At 43.1% G+C, this 12,881-nt stretch overlaps 1 protein-coding gene and 1 pseudogene across 2 annotated transcripts in view; one reads left to right on the top strand and one right to left on the bottom strand.

Annotated features, from left to right (window-relative positions):
* PCSK2 (proprotein convertase subtilisin/kexin type 2) overlaps nucleotides 1-12,881 on the top strand; it is a 333,492-nt gene that overhangs the window by 274,629 nt on the left and 45,982 nt on the right. The gene's annotated exons all lie outside the window — the stretch shown is intronic.
* On the bottom strand, nucleotides 7,817-9,015 carry LOC115465690 (annotated as a pseudogene).

Below are 12,881 nucleotides of genomic sequence, written 5' to 3' on the forward strand. Positions count from 1 at the left end.
AAACAAAAGATTTAGAGAAAACAGTTTTAAACCGTACACCCTTAACATACAGAAGAGCCAACAGCAGATAGTTACAACTCCTAGAAGTGATCCTAGATTTTAATAGGTTCACCAACTGGGAGCCATCTTCAAGGCAAGTACCATCTAGAAACCTAAACATTAAACAGAAGGTTTAAAAACAGTCTGAGCATGCACTGGCAACAAATGCAGGGTATCCAAAAAAGGGCTATATGATCCCACCGAGACTTTTGAAATATCAACCTTGCAGCTGAATTCTGAATAATCTGAATTCTAGAAAATTGTTTAGCAGATAGGCACTGGGCCCATGAAGGGAGGGAAAGAGACAGAGAGAGAGAGACAGAGGCTAAACAGTAAGATAAAGGAAATCATTAGAGCCAAAAAACAATCCTTCAGAAAGTGGAGAAGAGAACCAACTGAAAGTAACAGGATAGATCATAAGGAATGCCAAGCCAAATGCAAAGCGGAGATAAGGAGGGCAAAAAAGGACTTTGAGAAGAAATTAGCGTTGGAAGCAAAAATACATGGTAAAAACTTTTTTAGATACATTAAAAGCAGGAAACCGGCCAAAGAGTCGGTTGGGCCGCTGGACGAAAATGGTGTTAAAGGGGCGATCAAGGAGGACAAAGCCGTAGCGGGAAATTAAATGAATTCTTTGCTTCGGTCTTCACCGAGGAGGATTTGGGGGGGACACCGGTGCCGGAAAGAATATTTGAAGCGGGGGAGTCGGAGAAACTAAACAAATTCTCTGTAACCTTGGAGGATGTAATGGGTCAGTTCAGCAAGCTGAAGAGTAGTAAATCACCGGGACCTGATGGTATTCATCCCAGAGTATTAATAGAACTAAAAAATGAACTTGCGGAGCTACTGTTAGAAATATGCAATCTGTCCCTAAAATCGAGTGTAATACCGGAAGACTGGAGGGTAGCCAATGTTACTCCGATTTTTAAGAAAGGTTCCAGAGGAGATCCGGGAAATTATAGACCGGTGAGTCTGACGTCGGTGCCGGGCAAGATGGTGGAGGCTATTATTAAGAATAAAATTGCAGAGCATATACAAAAACATGGACTGATGAGACAAAGTCAGCACGGATTTAGTGAAGGGAAGTCTTGCCTCACCAATCTAATGCATTTTTTTTGAGGGGGTAAGCAAACATGTGGACAATGGGGAGCCAGTTGATATTGTATATCTGGATTTTCAGAAGGCGTTTGACAAAGTGCCGCACGAAAGACTCCTGAAGAAATTGCAGAGTCATGGAATCGGAGGTAGGGTATTATTATGGATTAAGAACTGGTTGAAAGATAGGAAGCAGAGAGTAGGATTGCGTGGCCAGTATTCTCAGTGGAGGAGGGTAGTTAGTGGGGTCCCGCAGGGGTCTGTGCTGGGGTCGGTTGCTTTTTAATGTATTTATAAATGACCTAGAGATGGGAATAACTAGTGAGGTAATTAAATTCGCCGATGACACAAAATTATTCAGGGTCGTCAAGTCGCAGGAGGAATGTGAACGATTACAGGAGGACCTTGCGAGACTGGGAGAATGGGCGTGCAAGTGGCAGATGAAGTTCAATGTTGACAAGTGCAAAGTGATGCATGTGGGTAAGAGGAACCCGAATTATAGCTACGTCTTGCAAGGTTCCGCGTTAGGAGTTACGGATCAAGAAAGGGATCTGGGTGTCGTCGTCGATGATACGCTGAAACCTTCTGCTCAGTGTGCTGCTGCGGCTAGGAAAGCGAATAGAATGTTGGGTGTTATTAGGAAGGGTATGGAGTCCAGGTGTGCGGATGTTATAATGCCGTTGTATCGCTCCATGGTGCGACCGCACCTGGAGTATTGTGTTCAGTACTGGTCTCCGTATCTCAAAAAAGATATAGTAGAATTGGAAAAGGTACAGCGAAGGGCGACGAAAATGATAGTGGGGATGGGACGACTTTCCTATGAAGAGAGGCTGAGAAGGCTAGGGCTTTTCAGCTTGGAGAAGAGACGGCTGAGGGAGATATGATAGAAGTGTATAAAATAATGAGTGGAATGGATCGGGTGGATGTGAAGCGACTGTTCACGCTATCCAAAAATACTAGGACTAGAGGGCATGAGTTGAAGCTACAGTGTGGTAAATTTAAAACGAATCGGAGAAAATTTTTCTTCACCCAACGTGTAATTAGACTCTGGAATTCATTGCCGGAGAAACGTGGTACGGGCGGTTAGCTTGACGGAGTTTTAAAAAGGGGTTAGATAGATTCCTAAAGGACAAGTCCATAGACCGCTATTAAATGGACTTGGAAAAATTCCGCATTTTTAGGTATAACTTGTCTGGAATGTTTTTACGTTTGGGGAGCGTGCCAGGTGCCCTTGACCTGGATTGGCCACTGTCGGTGACAGGATGCTGGGCTAGATGGACCTTTGGTCTTTCCCAGTATGGCACTACTTATGTACTTATGTACTTATGTACTTATGCATAGAGAGAGAGAGACACACAGAGAGAGAGACAGACAGACAGACAGACAGAGAAACAGAGAGACACAGAGATGCTGGATTGTGGGAGGGAACAGAGCAGAAGATGACCTGGGACTTGATGATTGAGTGGAAGAGTGTTGGGGGCAGAGCAGGGACTTATGGATGAGAGAGGCAAAATTAGAATCTCAAGGGGTTAGTGAGGACCTGGCAATTGGTAGGTGTGACTGGGTGTATGTTGATAGATTGGGAGAATGAATGAGGGTGTGAAATGAGGGTAAAAGAAAGGGCATGAAGTGTGGGGAAATGGTGAGACATGGAGGGGCATAATAGAACGGGGCGCCCAAGTTTTTCTGAGGGTGTCTCGCAGGATGTCCTCGGGAAGGGGCGGGGAAACCTGTATTATCAAAACAAGATGGGCGTCCATCTTTCGTTTCGATAATACAGTCAGAGACGCCTAAATCGTAACATTTAGGTCAACCTTAGAGATGGTCATCCTTAGAGATGGTCGTCCCCAGTTTTCAGCAATAATGGAAACCGAGGACGCCCATCTCAGAAATGACCAAATCTAAGCCATTTGGTCGTGGGAGGAGCCAGCATTCGTAGTGCACTGGTCCCCCTCACATCCCAGGACACCAACCGGGCACCTTAGGGGGCACTGCAGTGGACTTCACAAATTACTCCCAGGTGCATAGCTCCCTTACCTTGGGTGCTGAGCCCCCCCAAAACCCACTACCCACAAATGTACATCACTACCATAGCCCTAAGGGGTGAAGGGGGGCACCTACATGTGGGTACAGTGGGTTTGGGGGGGGGGGGTTGGACGACTAAGCATTAAGCAGCACAATTGTAACAAGTAGGGGGGGGGGCCTGGGTCCACCTGCCTGAAGTCCACTGCACCCCCTAACAACTGCTCCAGGGACCTGCATACTGCTGCCAGGGAGGTGGGTATGACATTTGAGGGTGAAAATAAAAAGTTGTGAAACATCATTTTTTGTGGTGGGAGGGGGTTAGTGACCACTGAGGGAGTCAGGGGAGGTCATCCCCGATTCCCTCTGGTGGTAATCTGGTCATTTAGGGCACTTTAGGGGGCCTTATTCATGAAAAAACAGGGTCCAGGAAAAGTGCCCTAAATTCTAGCTACAAACGCATACGTTTTTTCCATTATCGGCGAAAGGCGCCCATCTCTGTTCGGGTGATAACCACGCCCCAGTCCTGCCTTCACCACGCCTCCGACATGCCCCCCGTCAACTTTGTACGCTTCCGCGATGGAGTGAAGTTTAAAACGTCCAAGTTCAGCTTTCGATTATACTGTGTTATTCGTTTTGGGGAGATAAACGCCTATCTCCCGATTTAGGTCGCAATATAGGCGTTTTTGTCTTTCGATTATAAGCTGGAAAGTGACTAAATAAACAAGAGATTTATTTATTTGGGAAATCTATTTGGACATACAGATTTAAATGTTCCGTTTCTCTCACTAGAGTGAATACGCAGGTAAAATCCCTAATGTGGTCCTATCTAATGCCACAGTACTCAGCAAATAGGATCCCAAAATTTTTCTACATGTCAGAGAGGTTGCTGTGAATTCAGGACGTTGGATCCCATGTGGTGGGACTGTCATAAAATAAAATTGTTCTGGGAAATGGTGCAAAAGACACTATCCCAGATTTTTAAAATGGAACTCCGTATGAATATGTTTGCATGTTTACTAGGGGCAAAACCTATATGATATATAGGCCAATAAAACTAGCTATCACAACATCTTCTTTAGACAGTTAGGCATGTACTTACGAAAACTTGAAAAAAGAATCTGCCCCAATGCAGCATAAGTGGTTTCAACAGAATTAAGACACAAGTTATATGGAACAATTAACCTTTTATTATTTTATATACATAAATGCATACGTATTGCCAAACTGGGAAAGACCAAAGGTCCATCAAGCCCAGCATCCTGTTTCCAACAGTGGCCAATCCAGGTCACAAATACCTGGCAAGATCCCAAAAAAGTACAAAACATTTTATGCTGTTTATCTCAGAAATAAGCAGTGGATTTCCCCCCAGGTCCAATTTAATAATGGTCTATGGACTTTCCCTTTAGGAAGCCGGCCATACCTTTTTAAAACCCCGCTAAGCTAACCGCCTTTATCACATTCTCTGGCAACGAATTCCAGAGTTTAATTACAAGTTGAGTGAAGAAACATTTTCTCCGATTCATTTTAAATTTACTACATTGTAGCTTCATCGCATGCCCCCTAGTACTAGTATTTTTGGAAAGCGTAAATAGACGCTTCACGTCTAGCCGTTCCACTCCACTCATTATTTTATAGACCTCTATTATATCTCCCCTCAGCCGCCTTTTCTCCAAGCTGAAGAGCCCTAGCCGCTTTAGCCTTTCCTCAAAGGGAAGTCGTCCCATCCCCTTTATCATTTTTCATCGCCCTTATCTGTACCTTTTCTAATCCACTATATCTTTTTTGAGATGCGCGACCAGAATGAAGCACAATATTCGAAGGTGCGGTATCGCACCATGGAGCGATAAAAGGCATTATAACATCCTCATTTTTGTTTTCCGTTCCTAATAATACCTAACATTCATTTACTTTCTTAGCTGCAGCAGCACACCGAGCAGAAGGTTTCAATGTATCATCAACGATGACACCTAGAGCCCTTTCTTGGTCCGTGACTCCTAACGTGGAACCTTGCATAACATAGCTATAATTCGGGTTCCTCTTTCCCATGTGCATCACTTTGCAGTTGCTCACATTAAACATCATCTGCCATTTGGACACCCAGTCTCCCAGTCTCGTAAGGTCCTCTTATAATTTTTCACAATCTCCCGCAATTTAACGACTTTGAATAACTTTGTGTCATCAGCAGTATTTAATTACCTCACTAGTTACTCCCATCTCTAGGTCCTTTATAAATATGTTAAAAAGCAGCGGTCTCAGCACAGAGCCCTGGGGAACCCCACTAACTACCCTTCTCCATTGAGAATACTGACCATTTAACCATACTCTCTGTTTTCTATCTTTTAACCAGTTTTTAATCCACAGTAGAACACTACCTCCTATCCCATGACTCTCCAATTTTCCCTGGAGTCTTTCATTAGGTACTTCGTCAAACGCCTTCTGAAAATCCAGATCCTGATATATGTCAGGCAAGCATGAAAGCTATTGAAGATTATTAATCATAGGCTTAAATTCAGGCCAGGTGCCTTCTATATGGAAGATGCTTTTATTCAGCCCTATAATCAGAAAGAAATTGTTGGGCCCCAGCTGTCCTTGCACACCATCAGCCTGTATCGAACCTTGGCTTTCTATCCAAGATCTTAGAAAAAAAAAAAATTTTAACTCAACATTCATCTTTTGTTGAAAAATCTCTGACTTTGCACCTAAGACAGTTGGTTTCCAGCAAGATTATAGTACTGAAACTGTTCTGGTAGCACTTCTTAGTGAAGTATGCTCCTGCACAGGCAATATAAGGTGGTGCTGGCAGTCTCACTCGGCTTATCAGCAGCCTTTGATCTGATTCACCTGACTTTTCTTCTTTCCTCATTATCTGCTTTGTAATTTCTGGAGTTGTTACTACTACTAGTAGTAGTAATAATTTCTGTAGTGCTACTAGATGCACACATTATATGCAGGTACTTTATCTGTCCCTAGAGGGCTCACAATCAAATTTTTTGTACCTGGGACAATGGAGGGTTAAGTAACTTGCCCAAGTTAGTGGGAATTGAATCCAGGTTGCCAGGATCAAAGTCTGTTGCACTAACCATTAGACTACAGGAACAGTAGGTATATTTTGTTCCCTGGGGGGCTCATATCTGAGGTTTGTAGCTGAGGCAGTGGAGGGTTAAACTGACTTGTCTAAGGTCACAAGGAGCTGCAGTGGGATTTGATCTGGGTTCCCCTAGCTCTCAGCTGACCCTTCTAACCATTAGGATACTCTTCCATAGACATGAAGTAGAAATATTCAAAGGGATCTTTCTGACAAGAATATCACCCAGATTCTGTAAACGGTGACTAAGTTCCGCGTGCAAATCAGCACGAGTAGCCAATTTGTGTGCAGAACTTAATTGGTTAACAAGCCAATTGACGCTGATAATTGGATAATAAGCAATTATTGGTACTAATTGGCATTAATTAGAATTTATGCATGTAGCTCGCTAAACGTATTCTATAAAGCAATGCAGATAAATCAGATCTGTCCCATTATACCATGTTTTTCTATGTTTTCTGTAATTTTGTTCTTTATAATATTTTCTACCATTTTGCCTGACATTGGCATTAGGCTTGGCAGTCTGTAGTTTTCTAGATCACTCCTAGATCCCTTTTTACAAAGTGGTGTGACATTGACTACTTTCTAATCATCATGTATCATGGATGATTGTAATGACGGGTTATAGATTACTAATAAGAGATCAGCAATTTTAAATTCTTTCTTTGGGGTGTATACCATCCAGTCCAGGTGATTTATTGCTGATTAATGTGTTAGTTAGGTTTGTTACATCTTCCAGGTTCACCAAGATTTATTTCAGTTCCTTTATATTGTCACATTTAAATACCATTTCTGGTATAGATAGCTTCTCTATATCCTCCTTTATAAAGACTGAAGCAAATAATTTATTTAGTCTTTCCACTGTGCCATTTTCTCCCATGAGTTCCACTTTTAGCTCTCGATCTAACAGTCCTACTGACTTCCTCACAGGCTCTCTGCTTTTTTAATATGTGATATATATCTGGCCGGGGCTCCCAAGATGATATTTTCAAATAATATCCATGCCTAACCTTTGTAGTTGCTTCTTTAGCTTTTTTTAAAATCATTTACCTCATTTTTTTTTTTTTTTTTTTTTTTCTGTTAAGTGGAACCTTTATTGATGCATGAGTAAACACCGTCAAACACCAGTATTAACACAAAATGCTTTGCTACCTCAAGGAAAAAATAGAACATCTCCAACACTGAAGGAACTTAGAGCTTGCTGGACTCGTCTGTAGCCCATAATAAACACAGAAGTACTTAATTGCTGCCCCCATTTAGTTTAGAATGAAGGGCAACTATGTGTCACATCAGTGGTATTGGAAAAAGGGAGGTTGATTTAAACTTTATCTTAGCCTCTAGGGTTTCACTATAAAACTGCATCTTGCCCTTCAAATGTAAATGTACACCTCATAAGCAGGCTACGCTAGTGACAAATTCCTATGCTGATTTGATCTGACTGGGTTAGACAGAAAAGCTGAATGTAAGCAAAAAAATTCCACTATACTTTGATTTGCACTATGCCTAGAACAAAGACATCATTCCCCCCCCCCCCCCCCCCCCCCCCCCCCCACACACACACACACATCCTGCCCTTAATACATACTACAAATCAGGGCAGTTTCAAGCAGCAGGCTAGATCACCACTTTATTTCTACACAAGTGTGGCAATACAACAGCCGTTTGGCCAATACAATAAGCATTGGCTACATAAGAGGCAAAGTATCAAAACATTCGAGACGTGTAGTCTGGTGTACAAGACACATTCTCAGCATTGATTGGGCCATTTGCTCAAGCCACATGCATCAGCTCTACAAAGCTTTTTGCTCAGAATTATGGGTAGTTAACTGCACAAAGTGAAATCTCACACCTAATCTTCCACTGGAGGATGTAGTTATAGTTTAGATACACTCTGAGGGCAATTAACCATATTTTGGACTGGCAGAAGCAAAAAGTGTTTAGCCTTTTTGTAATCAAACCCCCAAAGGACAGCCAGGTACTAGAGGGGCACAGCAGCTGGTAAGAACAGGAACCCACTTGTCTAACACACAGATGGTGGCCAGTAGTAAGTTCATTCCCAAGAACCTTACAGAAGACATTTTAAACAGTGTGGAGAATAGAGAAAAACTGTGGATTCCATATCAAAAAGGGCATCACTGAATTAATCAGAATCTAGCTTTTCACTATATTAAGCGCTCAGAAGTGTAAACTGGTGCCAGTTCTGACTTCTATTTTCCTGACAGCTGTTCATAAAGCTTTGGTACATAGTCATCCCACTCAGCCTGGCAACAAGTGCCTGCCAGTGGTGCTTCCAGCTTGTATTTCTTACGGAAGTCTACCAACCGGAACTTCCCTCGATTTTCCCCAGAGCGGTTGCACAGGATAGGCTCATCACATTTCAATGGTCCTGCCTGTTTGTATACCAGCCAGACATAGCGGTGCAGCCCTGATCCTTTAGGTGGGCCAGCACCAACGTAGTCAGCAAGGACATGTCCACTATTGATGTCACCTCCTTTCATATTTACCACTAAGAAGTGATTCCATTCCCTGAACTTTGGGTTCTGTCTGCTGGGGGCATCTGGGTCAACAAATGCCAAAGCATAATAGCTGCTTGGATCAGCACCATCCCATGAAATGCTTGTCGGTCTGTTCTGAATCTGGGTCGGAGTCACCACTTTACCCAGCTCGTCTATCTCCACAGAGCCGTGCTGGACCCGCAGGGGATGCGCCGGCTTCTCCTCCACCTCACCCAGGCTCAGAGGCCCGTCCCAGTGCTTCAGCTCCACCGGCATAGTCCCATTTACCTCATTTTAACATAGTTGCCTGTTCAAAAAGGTGAGAAAAGGGTTGATGGGTATCAGCAGCCTGGTTGAACTGGCAGATACTAGAGTAAATAGTTTATAAAAAGTGCTTTCAATGTATCACACAGTCTAAAAAACAGAATAAACGGGGCTTATTCAGTTTGTACAATATATACCTGGTACATTAGTCTAATACAGTGTCATTTTATTTGCCAAACCCTGTAAATATGTTTTCTGTGAATCTTTCAACGTCCCAGTTTTGAGAAAATCAAGCTCATAAAGGAACAAAGTATGACGCATGTCCCTCTCTATGCTTAAATAACCTGAATCTTAACAAGAGAATGCATTTCATTTATTTTATTTTCTGATGTAACAAAATAAATTAAACTAACTTATAAATGAAAGGAAGTTGATCTAGACTACTAAGCAGTCAGAGGCACAAACGGACTGTGGCCCAGCACAGCTAGAGAAGGGGGGCTAGGATGAGGGGAGGCTGGAGTTAGAAGGCAGGGTTCACAAGTAGATGTAAGCAGGATAGAACAAGAGTAGCAGAAGGGGAGAAAGCAAAGGTTGGGGGAGGACTGGGATGAGTGTAATAGGAAGGGAGGTCCAAGGGGCGGAGAGAGGGGGTGGGCAGGAGAGGCAGCAAGAAGGGTGTTTGCCAAGATGCAATCGCCATTTTGCAGGCTGCCCCAGCAGGCTCACCTGCCCTACCCACCCCAAAAATGCAGAGAGGTAGGGGTCATGTCGTAGCATTCAGTGGTGGGTCCTAGTCTAGTATAGCACACAGCAGGAAGTTTTCAGACCAAATCAAGGTGTAACAGTGATCAAATGTTACGTTATGTTGTCACATGCTAGCAGTGGTATGGATGATGTCAAAATCACGGGCAGTCCCCCTCTTGTACGGAGGAGGGCCAGTGCCAGAGTAAGAGAAGGTCAGCACAGCCTACCCCAGACTTCGATGGAATGGGGAGGCTGAAAGCATCAAGAAAGAGTCAACGTCCTAATGCGCTAGATAGGAATTTCGAATCTGTATTTAATTGCCTGATATTGTGAACTGTATGCATGAATGTAATTGCATGCTACTGTAACTTTTTGCTGATGTAAATAATAGAATGCTGCGGCCATAATAAATTCCACTATTTTATCGGATATTTGTGTGGATATATGGAATGTTCTATATGTGATGAAAGGCGAGTGGAGCAGAACACAAAAAGTGGGAGAGTGACCAAGGATACCAGAAACTGGAGGATGTTCTTTAATCAAAAGTTTATTAGAAGTTTGAAGACTCGACACAACATCGTGTTTCGGCCTTGGTGCCACCTGCCCTGTTTGAGAGAATATTACGTTTTTAATGACAAATACGTGATTGAGTGAATGAATGAACATGCATTGCATTTCCCTTGTTTTCACTGTAACTAGGGAAACAATTCAAACGAAAATCTCATTTACCAAAATATGTGCTCGCTGTGACACAGCAGTGAACAGATGGAAATGTTAAGTGAAAATGGGCTCACTGAAGGTTAATCAGTACTAATCCCTTGGCCTTCCAATTTGAGGAAGTATAATAGAAACCACAGTATATGACACCTCTATACTGAGCTGGCTTGTTGGTCCTGCTTTCTGTACATCCCAAAAATAAGATTCAAAATAGCATAAATAACAGTCCTATCTTTGCCAAGTTTAAGTTAACCAGTTACCCCTGGATTCTACATGGTGCGACTTAAGCTGCACGTGCAAATCTGGTCATAAAAAAGTGCCCTAAATGATGAGATGACCACTGGAGAGATTAAGATATGATCCCCCCCCTTTACTCCCCCAGTAGTCACTGACCACCTCCCATACACCCCCAAGATGTGAAAGAAACAGTACATACAAGCCTCTATGACAACTTCAAATATTATTCCCAGTCCTATTAGAGCAGCAAGTAGGTCCCTGGAGTAGCTTAGTGGTCGATGCAGTGCATTGTAGAGAAGGGGACCCAGGCTCATATCCCACTCAATTACACTTGTGGTAGAAAGTGTGAGCCCTCCATAACCTACCAAAGGCCTACTATACTCACATATAGGTAACACCTACAGACAGGAGGAGTGGCCTAGGGGTTGGGGTGGTGGACTTTGGTCCTGAGGAACTGAGTTTGATTCCCAGCACAGGCAGCTCCTTGTGACTCTGGGCAAGTCACTTAACTCTCCATTGCCTGCCACATTGAGCCTGCCATGAGTGGGAAAGCACAGGGTGCAAATGTAAAAAAAAATAAATAAGGGCTATTGTATTACTGCACGGTTGGGTACAGTGGGTTTTGGAGGGGGATAATGGTGAGATGTGTACCTGGGACCTTTTATGTGAAGTCCACTGCAGTGCCCTCTAGGGAGAGCCACTATTCTGCTGGTATGTCTGTGTGGCCAGTCTACTAAGAATGCTGCCCCCCCCCCCCCCCCCATATATCCCAATGGCTTGTTTTGTGCGTTTTTCCTTGGACAGTTTTGTTTTTCAAAAATGGTCCAAAAAAGATAGATGCACTGAACACAAAAACATCTAGCAAATGGCCATTTAAAAAAAAATACACATTTTTTCTGTTTTGAAAATCACGTTCACTACTGGATTTTTGGGTGTTTTCCACAGAACATCCACAATCAGATTTAGACATCATATTGAAAATGCCCCTCAGTATTGACCGGTTCACCTGTATCCACATGTTCATTTATCCCTTCAATGAAATGTGGTAAATTGGTGATGGAAGATTTCCCTTGACTAAATCCATGTTGGTTTTGTCTCATTAGTTCATGCTTACGTATATACTCTGTAATTTTGTTCTGTCTCTGAAATTTTTGAACATTGATTTATAAAGGGTTTTCTCTCATAACCTTGTGGAAAACATTTTCCTAATCAAACTGTTAATGTTCTGCAAGAAATATTTATTTAATGATTAGATCAAGGAATGCCATTATACAAAAATATTTCATAAAGCCAATCTTCATACATAAAATTCTGTTCCAGGTAATTATAAAATGTTAAACGGTACTTTTACTAATGTGCATTAAGCAGTTAACACATGAATTAGTGTGTACTGTCACCGCACAAGCACGTAAACTGTGGCATGATTGAACACTAATTCATGTATTAACTATATACTGTATTAGGGGGCGGGAAATAGTTGGAGAATGAGCGTGGACTGCACACAGTTAGTGTATGGCACTTATTACACCCTAACACTTGTACAGTTAGTATGAGTGCACTTAGGGTCAAATTCTATACATGACGCGTTAATTGTAGACAGGTGCAGCCCGACCATTAGGCTACCTGAGGTGGGGGCCTCAGGCAGCACTCTTCAGGAGAGGCATCTCAGGGGGGCAGCTTCGCGGCATTTTACCTCATCACGGTGCCATTCCAAACCTGCCAGCGGCAGCAATTCCCATACGCTGCCCTGCTGCCGCCGGCACCCGCCTCTTCCCTTTACTGCTGCCACCTGAAATAACTTTGTTTTGCTCAGGCAGCCGCAGTAAAGGGACAAGGTGGGTGCCAGCAGCGGCAGGGCAGCGTATGGGAATCGCTTCTGCTGCCAGGTTTGGAACATCACTGTGATGAGGTAAAATGCCCGGGAGGGAGGCAGCATGCAATCTCCGTCTCAGATGGCTTCTTGACTTGGGCCGGCCCTAATTGTAGACACATTTGACTAACACATGTAGCACTATTCTATAAGCCACGTCAACAGTAAAATGCGGTATATAGAATAGCGCATAGGCTGGGCAAATGCACCTATATTAAGATGCGGCCATTTATGCCAGTGAAAACATTGTGTAAATGTCTGTGCCTAAATGTATGCACATTGTGCTAAATTCTATAATAACGTGCGTACA

The sequence above is a fragment of the Microcaecilia unicolor genome, chromosome 3 (genome assembly GCF_901765095.1).
Source record: "Microcaecilia unicolor chromosome 3, aMicUni1.1, whole genome shotgun sequence".
Taxonomy (NCBI): domain Eukaryota; kingdom Metazoa; phylum Chordata; class Amphibia; order Gymnophiona; family Siphonopidae; genus Microcaecilia; species Microcaecilia unicolor.